General features: G+C 41.4%; 1 protein-coding gene across 5 annotated transcripts in view; it reads left to right on the forward strand.

Annotated features, from left to right (window-relative positions):
• The first annotated feature begins 569 nt into the window (after positions 1-569).
• Positions 570-12,498, forward strand: part of slc31a1 (solute carrier family 31 member 1) — a 49,308-nt gene continuing 37,379 nt past the window's right edge. For 2 of the 5 annotated variants that reach the window (XM_078426468.1, XM_078426473.1), the window contains exon 1: positions 592-689. The gene's annotated coding sequence lies outside the window, so the exon portion shown is untranslated. Of the gene's footprint in view, positions 690-12,498 lie in introns of all 5 variants that reach the window. The other 3 variants (XM_078426472.1, XM_078426471.1, XM_078426469.1) reach the window with 3 other exon arrangements.

Here is a 12,498-nt window from a genome sequence, read left to right on the forward strand (position 1 = left end):
CTCATCCCCTCTCTCCCTCCCATCTCCCTTCTTTCTCCCTTCTCACCTCCCTCCTATCTCCATCCTTCTTCATCCCCTATCTCCCTCCTTCTTCATCCCCTATCTCCCTCCCATCTCTGTCCACCTCTCCCTCCCTCTCTCCACCTCTCCCTCACCACCCTCCCACCTCTCCCTCCCATCTCCCTCCTTCCTTCTCACCTCTCCTTGCTATCTCCCATCTCCTCACCTCCCACCCCATCTCCCTCTTTCCCTCCCACCTCTCTCCTCTCTCCCTCCTTCCCTTCCCATCTCTGTCCTCCTTCCCCTCCCATCTCTGTCCTCCTTCCCCCCCCATCTCTGTCCTCCTCTCTCCACCCTCCCATCTTCCTCTTTCAGGCAGCATTTGTGGAGGGCAGGGATGGCTGACGTGGGCAACGCCCTGACGTCACTACGCGGGCAGCACGCTGGGCATCACGTGGGCAATGCCGTTCGGGTGAGAAAGGAGTAAGCGCCCAGCGTGGTGACGTCAGGGCGTAACCCCGCCCCTGGTGTCAGCGTGCTGCCCGCGCGGTGACGTAATCACGTCCCCCCCCCACGGCGTGCATGTGGCGCGGACGCTCCAGTGAGGAGGTCGCGGTCACTGTGGGTCTGAGCGCCGGCTGAGGGAGCGAGCGGAGCGGCCCGGCCCGGCCCTGCCCGGATGAGGTGAGGTAAGGCGACCCTCCCTGAGGGCCAGGAGAGGCCCCGGCCTGTCAGCGGTTGCAGAAGGCAGGAGAATGGGGTTGAGAGGGAAAGGCAGATTGAATGTGTAGGAAGGAACTGTGCAGATGCCGGTGACTGTACACGGCGAAGGTAGACACAGAGTGCTGGAGACAGTAACTCAGCGGGACAGGCAGCATCTACTGTGGAGAGATGGAATGGGCGACGTCTTGGGCCGAGACCCTCCTTCAGATTCACCGAAGATAGATGCAAAATGAGTCTGAAGAAGTTGTCCCGACCCGAGACGTCAGCCATCCCTTCCCTCCACAGATGCTGCCTGTCCCGCTGAGTTACTCCAGCATTTTGAGACTGGGCCGAATGGCCTAATTCTGCTCTTGGAACTCATGACCTTGCAATGAATGGCTGACTACGTGGAGGGCGAAGCGCCCACCCTGGTGTCATCAGGTCAGGCAGCATCTCAGGAGAGAAGGAATGGGTCCGGCGAAGGGTCTCGACCCGAAACATCACCCATTCCTTCTCTCCTGAGATGCTGCCTGACCTACTGAGTTACTCCAGCATTTTGTGAAATAAATACTTTCGATTTGTACCATAATCTGCAGTTATTTTCTTACACCCCGGTGTCATTTCCTTTGATGTTTCTCCACATAACGGGCCGTTTGCCCTCTATGCAGCTTTCAGTCTGGGAATGTGGTGCAAAGTTGCTTTAGAGGTGGCCTGAGGTGGCTGGCGGAAGCTGCACATTCTCCTGATTTGGGTTATACAAAAGACAGACGCAAAAAATTGCATCTATAGTTTAAACTAACATCTGCAGTTTCTCCTTACACATTTGGATTATGTAATGTCTTCAGAGGACAAACTGCTTTTTACTTTTTTACTTTTTAAAATGTAAAAATAGAAAATGCTGAAGAAACTAGGCAAAGCAGGCAGCAGTGGGAGGACAAAACAGTTAACAGCACAAATTGAAGGCCTGTTCATCAGATCAGAGAAAAGATAGAAATCAGACTTGTTTTGCGTGTTATCTTTTTGCATAGGAATAGTGTCTGTACAGGAGACTTCTTTATCTCAACCCCATTCTCCTGTGACTGCAGGCCCAGGGCCATCAAATACACCTCATTCAATAACCCAATCATCCCCAGGATCACTCTCTGGAAGATTTTTTTAATTTAGAGATACAGCACGGAAACAGGCCCTTCGGCCCACCGAGTGTGCGCCGACCAGCGATCTCCACACATTAACACTATCCTACACACACTAGGGACAATTTTACATTTATAGCAAGCCAATTAACCTACAAACCTGTATGTCTTTGGAGTGTGGGAGGAAACCGAAGCTCTTGTAAAAAACCCGTAGGGAGAACGTACAAACTCCATACAGACAGCACCCGTAGTCAGGATGGAACCCGGGTCTCTGGCGCTGTGAGGCAGCAACTCTACCGCTGCGCCACCATGCCGCCCTATTGTTCCCAATTCAGTCACATTCAGGGAAAGTATTTATTTCCAGACCAAGTTCAGGCCTGTGATTTTTTTTTAAAGGCTATATTTAATTACTGACTCCGTTTCTATACACGTTATGTTTTCTCACGTAAGCCTGTTGCGTTTCAGAAATATCACTTCAAAATATTCAAGAGGTATGATAATGAACGGTCTTGTCAATTGTAGATGCAATTGGATTGAGCAAGTCTACGTTTTCACCTGCACTTTCCAAACTTATTGTTGTGCTCACGATAAACCTCTGTGGCTGGTGCAGAATGAATTGTGCACTAGCTAATCTTGTCATTGTAGCATTCAATGAGTGTAATTAATATGGATCATGCTCACACAAATAGATTCCTGATAACCTGTTCAACTTTATACTATGGTCTCCCAAGATACAGTGTAAATAAAAAACCTTGACTTTCCTGCTGTATTTATTTATTCTTTGTTTACTGAATACTTTCTTACTGAGTCAAATCTGAAGACCAGCTTAAGTCTGTCATCTTTAAACAAAAGCATCTCAACGTATCAGAAATATAACTATAGCACCTATAGCATTTCATTAGCACCTCTATCCATCTGCGTTGTGTGTTTTTACGAGTGATTGAGTCCGGACCATTGTGAAATTTGCAGAGAAAGAATTTACATTAGTAAATTAACTTATCACTTTAGTATTTAAATCGACTGCAAAATATTGTTACTTACAGCGGTGTTGAACTCTACTACTCACTAATGTTGGGGCGGGAACTTAAATCTCATGACTTCTGAAGTCCACAATTCCCTTGGTTGTCATATATATATGCTTGTATCTTGGAACAAGTACTGTTTAGATTTATTAGACTGTCATCTGAATTTTTGAAAGCTAAACTATTGAGAGAGAGATGATAAAAAACTGGCGTTATACGACCTGAAATTATTGATCTTGCAGAGAAGCTGAGATGGTAGGGACAATCAGTGGGTTCTTTAATTGCTGAGTGTCTCACAAGAAGCTGGTGGTATTAACTATTCACCATATTTATTAATAACCAAGATTAGGGGAGAGTAAGTCATGTTTTCAAGTATAAAAACTTCATTTGTATCATCGGCAATGCAGTTGTAAGTATAAAAATACTAGATAAAGTGAATTAGTTACATTTAGAGAAATATGTAATATTGCATTCTAGACTTGCAGGCTGAATGCATGCAAGAAGAAAAATGTACTCTACAGGAAATTCTTAAAATGTAGAACAAAAGAAAATGAAAATAAATATAAGAGATACAAAAATAAATTGATAAGCATTATGAGATGTAACAAGAAGGAGTACTATAGCAAATTGTTGGAAAAAAATAGAAGTAATATTCAGGGAACATGGAAAGCGATTAATAACATAACTAAAACAGGTATTGAGAAAGCAGATTACCCTAGCTACTTTGTTAAAAATCATAATATAACTATAAATAACATAAAAGAGGTTGCTGATGAATTTAATGACTACTTTGTAAAAGTTGGGCCTACCTTAGCAAATGAGATTACTAAACCGAGTAGCAAGGAAGGTCCAGAACATGAGAGCTCTGATAGAAATACTCACTCCATGTTCCTCAGTGGAGTACACGAAAATGAAGTCATTGATATTGTTAAAAAATTCAGTAACAAAAAGTCTACTGATTACAATTCCATTGATATGACACTAGTCAAAAATATTATTGAATGTATAGTAAAACCATTGACACATATATGTAATCAATCCTTCCTCACAGGTACATTTCCCAACAAAATGAAAATAGCGAAAGTCATTCCTGTCTACAAGAATGGAGACAGACATTTATTTTCAAATTACAGGCCGATATCTCTGCTTCCTCAATTCTCAAAAATGTTAGAAAAATTATTTGTACAAAGACTTGAAATCTTTATTGATAAATATAACATACCAGTATGGATTTCGAGCTAAAAGGTCTACCTCACTAGCGCTAATGGAACTAGTAGAGAATATTTCAACTGCAATTGATAATAAAGAATATACTGTGGGAGTGTTTATAGATCTCAAAAAAGCGTTTGATACCATAGATCATGGTTTACTGATGAATAAGCTAGAAAAATCTGGTATTAGAGGCGTATCATACCCCTGGTTAAGAAGCTACCTTGAAAACAGATATCAGTATGTTCAAGTAAATAATTTTGATTCAGAACTTATGAAGGTTACCTGTGGGGTTCCGCAAGGCTTGGTGTTGGGCCCAAAGCTCTTTATACTCTATATAAATGATATTTGTATGGTGTCAAAATTGTTACATTTAGTTATATTTGCGGATGACACTAATTTATTTTGATCGGGGAAAAACATGAAGCAACATTTGGACACAGTTAAAGGAGAATTGGAAACCCCAAAGAAGTGGTTTGATACTAATAAATTGTCATTAAATTTAAGTAAAACAAAATTTATTGTGTTTGGAAATCGAAAAATAAATTTGGATGTAACACTTATGATTAATGATGTAGAAATTGAAAGAGTGTATGAAAATAAATTCTTGGGAGTGATAATAGATCATAAACATGTTGGAAACCTCACATAAAACATATCAAATCAAAACTGTCTAAATCCATTGCAATAAGGCCATCTTGAATCAAAATTCACTACGTTATATTGCTCACTCATTATTCCATATATTACATACTGTGTAGAAGTAGAAAATAGGTGCACCGCCATTCAATATGATCATGGCTGATCATCCAGCTCAGTAACCTGTACCTGCCTTCTTTCCATACCCCCTGATCCCTTTAGCCACAAGGGCCACATCTAACTCCCTCTTAAGTATAGCCAATGAACTGGCCTCAACTACCTTCTGTGACAGAGAATTCCACAGACTCACCACTCTCTGTGTGAAGAAATGTTTTCTCACCTCGGTCCTAAAAGACTTCCCCCTTATCCTTAAGCTGTGACCCCTGGTTCTGCACTTCCCCAACATCGGGAACAATCTTCCCGCATCTAGCCTCTCCAACCCCTTAAGTATGGGGAAACATCTACAAAACTAGCACTAATTCCATCTTTATATTGCAAAAAAGAGCTATAAGAATTGTCAATAAGGCTGCTTATAATGACCCAACCAATCCATTATTTATGAAATCATATGCCCTAAAATTTATGGACCTAGTAGACTTTAAAATTCTACAAATAATGTTTCGAGCAAAAGAAAGAACAATGTTTGAAACAATGAGGGCAAGAACAAATGTGAAAAATAGATGTGTGACTGTTAAAGGGGTAAATTTATGGAATAGTTGCAACAATGAATTAAAAGAGTGTAGTAATATGTGTAAATTCAAGAAAATGTTCAAAAATATTATATTTGAAAGATATAAAATATGTGATCAGCACTGATAAATGACTGGTATGATAGAAATGATGGTTCTTGACTATATGTGTGTTTCTATGTTTTGTTTATCTGTTTCTGACCTATGATGTGTTTTTTTAAATTATATTTTGTTAAGTATTATGGGTAGGCATAATAAGCTTTGGCTTCTGCCTACACCTTTATTTTTTTTTCGGTCAGAAAATATGTGTGATTATATTGTTTTATTTTTTTGATACAATGTTTTTTTGCACTATTTAACTTTCAAAACTGTATGGTCAATCTGTTGTATTGACCGGAAAAAAAGGGGAAAAAAAGACATCAAAGATAAAGAACAGGGCATTCTTGGGTGGTTTAAAGCTAGCTACATGGGAGGCCAAATGGATCTAAGGAAGAAATTTGTTCAAATACTATGGACAGGCACGGAAGATAAATAAAAATGCTACTACATCCTGCCCTTCATATTTAATCCTCATAATTAAAGTAGTAGATGTTGTGTTCCTTCTCTCCAGAGATGCTGCCTGACGCGCTGAGTTACTCCAGCATTTTGTGTCTACCTTCTATTTAAACTCGCATCTGCAGTTCTTTCCTACAGAGGTTGTGTTGCATCTATACCAATAATGAGAAATGTGGGTGCCATGTTACTGTATCCCAACTTTGGAAAGAATAATGGAGAGACCAATCAGAATAGTGTCTCAACAGAAAGGGTCACATTTTAAGGAGGAAAACTCGGTATGTATTCCCTGGAATTTAGATTAAGGGGATGATAGGATCACTGATTTGAAGTGAACTGACTACAGAAGTTAGGGTTAGGGTTAAGCAGCAGTTGTGGTATCTAGAACTAGACCGAGAAAGATTAGTGCCAGTTCTATGAAAAGTAAAATTTGGAAATATTGAAGTGTGGAGGTGACATTTCACACAAGATCAGTTAATTGGCATTCTGCGATTGCTAAATGTTGTTTTCTTGAAGTATTAAGGGATATGGGCAAAGTGGTCTGTGGAGCTAGATTCAATCTCATTAAAAGGTATGACAGGATCTGAATAGCCCACTGCTTATGGATGTGAAAGGGAAATATCTACCTCTCTGCTATAAGTAGTGTAAGAAAATAACTGCAGATGCTGGTACAAATCGCAGGTATTTATTCATAAAATGCTGGAGTAACTCAGCAGGTCAGGCAGCATCTCAGGAGAGAAGGAATGAGTGACGTTTCCCATTCCTTCTCGCCTGAGATGCCTGAGCTGCTGAGTTACTCCAGCATTATGTGAATAAATACCTCACTGCTATGGTAAGCTGGACTGTTCCTTGTGGGGTGCTATGCCATTATAAGCAAAGCAATAAAAAAAAGAAACTACTGATGTTGGAAATGGGAAATGAAAAGGAGACATGTAGAAATACACGTTCAGCAAGTCAGACAGCCTCCATGGAAGATGATCAAAAGGATACAGTCAGAACTGAATTGAATACTTCATTGAATTGAATACTTTATTTCAATTCTGTAGTCACTTTATTGTCACGTGATAAAGTCACAGTGAAAGTCTTTGCTTGCAGCTGCAGAGTTTCCAGCACGATACGGTGCTGCCTCACTCAGCTAGCTGTGGGGCTGGTGAAAAATAAATTATTTCTTTTATTTCTTTGGAGGAGAGACATTTGGCAAGCAATGGTGAAATATAATTTCAGCATAGAAGGAACTGCTTAAATATGGAGTTTGTGTATAACTCGGGAAATGAAACCAGATGTTTCTGCTCGTGATTTCCGGTTTATTCTGACTTAAAAGTCAGGATAGACTGAGCTGATAGTGTGATGTGAAACGGATTCCTCATACCATGATCACACTGCTTCTCTCCACCCCTGCATAGAAACATCGGAACATAGAAAATAGGTACAGAAGGAGGCCATTCGGCCCTTCGAGCCAGCACCGCCATTCATTGTGATCATGGCGGATCATCCACAATCAGTAACCTGTGCCTGCCTTCTCTCCATATCCTTTGATTCCACTAGCCCTTAGAGTTCTATCTAACTCACTTTTAAATTCATTCAGTGAATTGCAGTCATGTGAACTCCTGGGACATTGGGCACTTTGGCATGATCAAATATCCATACTACGGAGGGTCAAAGGAACTGCAAACTTTTTTTCAGCATAAACAAGCCTTTGGGCCATGTGTAATTGTAATGTGTGACCCATTACTGTTGTGCCAGTGGATTAGCATGTTGTGATCTGATCGAGGATGTGGGCATGGGAAAAATGGAAAAGTTGAAAACAGGAATTTAATGTATCTTAATAATAGTTGCTTAGTAATAGCATTAATTCATCTCCGTACCAGATAAAAAGTAGATGTGTTTTGTGTATTTTCATAAGTGCTTCATTGTATGAAGGGTCAGATGTCTAAGTTTCCAGTGTGTGAGCTTTTCTGTGCTCATTAGTGAGGATGGGAGCAGCCAAGCGGATGGATGGAATGCAAAACACAGCCAAAAAGTGCTGGAAATCCAGTGTGAAACTGCCAGTGCTGCAAGGAGCGGGTCTAGAAAAATGCTAAACGTTTCAGGTCTTTCATTATATCTGAAAAATAAAAGTTAAGGTGTTTAGCAGATGCAGAGAAAGGGGGGTGGAGGAGAGGAGTGCCGTGTTGTAGCACAAGTCATCAATACTAACCATCTTGTAGGAAATCTGCAATTAATGCCATTGCCCCATCCGAGTCAAACTCAACAAGAAAAAAGTTCAAGGCAAGGTAAATAAAATATTGTGCTTTGTGGTCAGCGTAACTACAAGGCGACAATTTTATTGAGAATTGTGATTGTTTTAAATGAGCCATCTAAGAGGGTAGCTAGAATAGGGATTCACGGAGGGACATGGCAGACACAAATAGTGTTGCCTTCCAGAATCCACTCGGACTAGCTGGCTAACTACTCGTACATTTATTGAACTTTCATTATGCATTATCTATGTGTTTACAAACCTTGTATGCTGCTGCAAGTAAGAATTTAATTATCCGTTGTCAGGATGTACGGATGTTTCTACAAGTGAGAGAATGAAGGACCAGAAGCCAGAGCCTCAGAATAGGACATACCTTTAGAAAGATGCAGAGAAATTTATTTAGTCAGAAGGTGGTGAATCTATGGAATTCATTGCTACAGACAGCTGTGGAGGCCAAGTCAATGGATATTTTTAATGTAGAGATAGATAGATTCATGATTAGTATGGCTGTGATGGGGAGAAGGCAGGAGAAAGGGGTTGAAAGATAGATTAGCCATGATTGAATGGCAGAGTAGATTTGATGGGCCAAATGGCCTAATTCTGCTCCTACAACTCATGTACTTATATGACAATTAAACACTTAGCTCTCTTGCCGCTTGATGTAAATTAAACTCTCAGGTCCTCGTCCCATCCTGTACCAGGTTCTGTTTGGTTGCTGTCCCTGAACTCCCTAACTTGCATTGGTTCTGTCCATGTGCTATTTTTTTTTAAAACAATGTTTTTTGTTAAAAATAAACACAAAGTGCTGGAGTAACTCAGCGGGTCAGGCAGCATCTCTGGAGAACATGGATAGGTGACGTTTAACAGAGTGCTAGAGTAACTCAGCGGGTCAGGCAGCATCTCTGGAGAACATGGAAAGGTGACGTTTTTGAGTTGGGACCCTTGTCTATTTCTTTTGCAAGCCTGAAGCCATTCCAGCATTTTCATTCTCCAGCCCAGTCGCCTCCATCCAATCTCACTTGACCAATTATAATGATTCAATAATTGTCTGTAATGAAGCAGGGGCTTATTGGAGGGGATGCAGACATCAGGCTCTGGGACGGGTCTACCTTCCTTGATTGAAACCGTCACCCATTGTCCATCCCATGTCTGTTTATGCCCAAATACTCATTCAGTAAGTACATAAACATGACATGACAGCACCATGAAATAAAAGCTAACCATTCCTTTCCCACATTAAGCCTCCATGTATTTTGTATTTTAGAAGTTGACCTGAGAGTTTTCATAATTTTGCTAATGAGATATTGCTGACTTTTATTTAAAATGCAGCGATAGTTTTAAGTGAAATCCCGAGGTTCTCTATAATTGACTAATCTGGAATATATTTATTAAAAGAAAGTGTGTCTTTGTTGGGTATAGTGCGTGTGTTGCCTGCGGCCGAAACTTTAGGCAGCAGTATTAAGTACATTAAAATAATTTAACTTCAATCCTGTTGCTTTTAACTCTAGTTTAATATTTAGCACGCTATAGAAACATATAAAAGTTCAGAGGTCAGTTTATTGTCATGTGTACCAATTGAGGTACAGTGATATTTGCATTACCATCCAGCCAAACTAAAACAAAAAGCAACAAGACATACAACTACATAAAAGTTAACATAAACATCCACCACAGCGGATTCCCCACATTCCTCACTGTAATGGAAGGCAATAAAGTCCAATCTTCTTCCTCATTCTCCCGTGGTCTGGGCAGTCGAACTATCCGCAGCCGGGGCGATCGAAGCTCCCGCAGCCGGCGGTCAAAGCCCCCACGTCGGGGCGGTCGAAGCTCCTGCGGCCTGGAGCTCCCGAAGTCGGTCTCTAACTAGAGACCACGAACTCCATGATGTTAAAGTCTGCAGGCAACCGCGGTGGGAGCTCCGAGGACGATCCGTGGCAAAGGGATCGCCAGCTCCACGGTGGTAAGTCCGCAGGCTCCCGCGGTTGGAGCTCCCGAAGTCGGTCTCCAGCAGAGGCCGCCAACTCCTCGATGTTAGGCCGCAGTGCGGACGGGGATACGATACGGAAAGAAACCGCTTCTCCATCGAGGTAAGAGATTTTAAAACGTTTACACACACGCACGCGCGCGCACACACACACACACACACACACACACATATAAAACAAGCTAAAGAACATTAAAAACATTTTAACACATACTAAACAAAACAACAGAGAAGGAAGAGACAGACAGACTGTTGGCGAGGCATAATAATATTGGCGATGCAATATAATTTGCATGAATAAGAGTTCTTATGGGTTCAGGAAGAATCAAGGTTTTTCCCACTAGCTCTGTAATACATTAAATGTCATCTTTTCTGCTCTTAATATTTTCCTTATCAAAAACCTCACAAATGATTCATTCACCCTTGGGCATTTGTGATAGAGCATTCTTATAATCTATCTAGTTTTGGATTGGTAAACCTTTAAATTAAGATCTCTTGAAAATCCCTTAATTTTTATCACAACCTTGCTACTTCATTGTCCTGTCTCATTCAATTTATATTTGCCATGCCGCTTTCTGTATTTAATATAATGAGCTTGAACCTGCTCGCATTACTCCAGCACTGGGGAAATCCAAGTTGTGTCTCAATGAAGCATGCTTTCACTGTTCACTATTACACAATCCCACTTCCTTAATTAAACTTTCTCTCCGAACTTCAAGAATCTGCTTACTGGCACAATCTTTTCTGTTAACCCCATTTTCTTTCAAACAAACTTTTCACCATATTTTCCCATTTGGAAATGTACAACTTTACACTTAAATATAATCAGTCTGATTACCTGTACATGCCCCAATGTTGGAAAGGATGTATGTTGCATTTTCAATGTATGTTTTACTCCCTGACTTGATGTACAATAAACCCTCGTTTTAATGGACCTCTTCATAATGGATTTTGGTCATAGCGGACAGACCAGCCAATGGCTGCTGTCCCTGGCTGCCCGCTTGCCACCCCCGGTTTGCGCCACCTCCCAGCCGCGCCTGGCATCATCAACCCTTTCTTGCACATCCACCGCCAGGGGACCGTGAGCATTGACTCCGCCGATCCTCGCCTCTCCCCTGGCCACCCGCAGGCCAGGACCGTCAACTCACCTGCATTGTAGGCCCAGTTCCAGACCAAGGGTCTGAAGAAGGGTCTTGACCTGAAACATCACCTGTCCATATGCTCCAGAGATATTGCTGAGTTGCTCCAGAACTTTATCTCCTCTTCAATATTAACCAGCATCTGCAGTTATTTGTTTCTACTATTAAACAATGATAATACATTACTCGGTTATAACAGGCACCAGTCCTCCCGCCCCCTCCCTCCCTCCCATGCTCCATTATAACGAGGGTTTACTGCAAAATGGCAGTATCATTCCTATTGTGCTTGTGTTCCCAACCATAAAGAATCTGCTTTCTGCCCTAACATCACACTGCCCCGTTGGTATTGTTTTCCAGTTCTGTTCACAGACAGCCTTTTTGCTGAGACTGGTGGGATTGTACTACACTTGTGATGTAACAGTTTGTGATGTAAACAGTCATTGCAACCTCATTTATGATGGGTGAACTCTCTAGGCTGAGGGATTAAAAGCTTCAAATGAGTAAACATCTTTAGTTGGTTTGTGATGTACACAGGGCTGTGGCCATGGTGAAGTGCCTTGAGATTTTCACAGAATTAAAATAAAGGCACTTCGGGGTGATTTGTTCTATCTTTAAAAATGACTCGTTTAATAACTCTGGTTGGTTGTTAATTTTGCAAGAGTTTAGGGAGCCTCTGTCTTATTTCAAATCTTTAATTTACACTTTTTTAAAAATAATCTTAAAAGTAGTGATTCCAATTGGGATGTGATTTAATTGCCAACGGTGGTGTGGTCAGCTGGTGATTATGTCAGGAGGGATAAAACAGTGGTGTGTGATTGGTGTACTGGGATTGGGTGCATTGTTGGTGACAGGCTGGCACATAGCCTTTTTAGTTTAGAGATGCAGCACGGAAACAGGCCCTTCAGCCCACTGAGTCTGCACCAACTTGTGATCCCCACACACTAACACCATCCTTCATGCACTAGGTACAATATACACCGATCAGCCAAAATATTATGACCACTGACAGGTGAAGTGAATAACATTGATTATCTTGTTACAATGGCACCTGTCAAGGGGTGGGATGTATTAGGCAGCAAGTGAACGGTCAGTTCTTGAAGTTGATGTGTTGGATACAGGAGAAATGGGCAGGAGTAAAGATCTGAGCAACTTTGACAAGGGCCAAATTGTTCTGGCCAGACAACTGGGTC

This window comes from Rhinoraja longicauda, chromosome 31, assembly GCF_053455715.1.
Source record: "Rhinoraja longicauda isolate Sanriku21f chromosome 31, sRhiLon1.1, whole genome shotgun sequence".
NCBI classification, from domain to species: domain Eukaryota; kingdom Metazoa; phylum Chordata; class Chondrichthyes; order Rajiformes; family Arhynchobatidae; genus Rhinoraja; species Rhinoraja longicauda.